This window comes from Saprolegnia parasitica (genome assembly GCF_000151545.1).
Source record: "Saprolegnia parasitica CBS 223.65 unplaced genomic scaffold supercont2.81, whole genome shotgun sequence".
Taxonomy (NCBI): Eukaryota; Oomycota; class Saprolegniomycetes; order Saprolegniales; family Saprolegniaceae; genus Saprolegnia; species Saprolegnia parasitica.
This window is the reverse complement of record NW_012156475.1, coordinates 132,565-133,232: the sequence shown is the minus strand read 5'-3', so window position 1 is coordinate 133,232 and position 668 is coordinate 132,565.

Here is a 668-nt window from a genome sequence, read left to right as displayed (position 1 = left end):
ATGGGCGATGTACGAGCCTAAGGTCGTCATCTGTGCGACAACTTAACACAATCCGAAAGAAGCAGGAACAAGGATGTTTCCTTGCCGAGCTCTCGCATTTTCCAAGCTGCGCTCCACCAGCAAATGGTCTTGTGCCCCATTTGCGCATCAAAACTGGGACAGATGTCCAAAATGAGTCGCCGTCAGTGGCTGGCGTATGCAACATCAACACTTTCACCTTGTTGACACTCTCGTTATAGACTGCGAACCGTCACCTCCGCCCGATCGTAGTGCAGCGAGAGGGACGCATCGAGCGCGGCATGCGGACGTTTGAAGCGCAACGCACAGGTCAGTGTATACTGCGTCGACGCCCAGAGCGTATGGCTACGCACAATCGTGTGAGACACTGATCCAGGGCACCTACATGACGTCTGTGGCGTAGCTGAGTAAATGGCCTATCAGCTGCGAGGCCGAGGACCGCAACGTCCGCTACCACTGCACGCGGTTGATGTTTTTTTACCCTCCCAGACAGGGGGATTTGGACCGATTGGTTTTGCATTAAAAAATCAACGGCATCATGCAGTCCAGGACTGCAGCAAGCTAGGGGCCAACCTCCACGAGATCATCGGCGGTCGTGGACAATGTGTCCGGCTTCCACATGTCCAAGAACCTTTTAGAGCCTCCAGGCA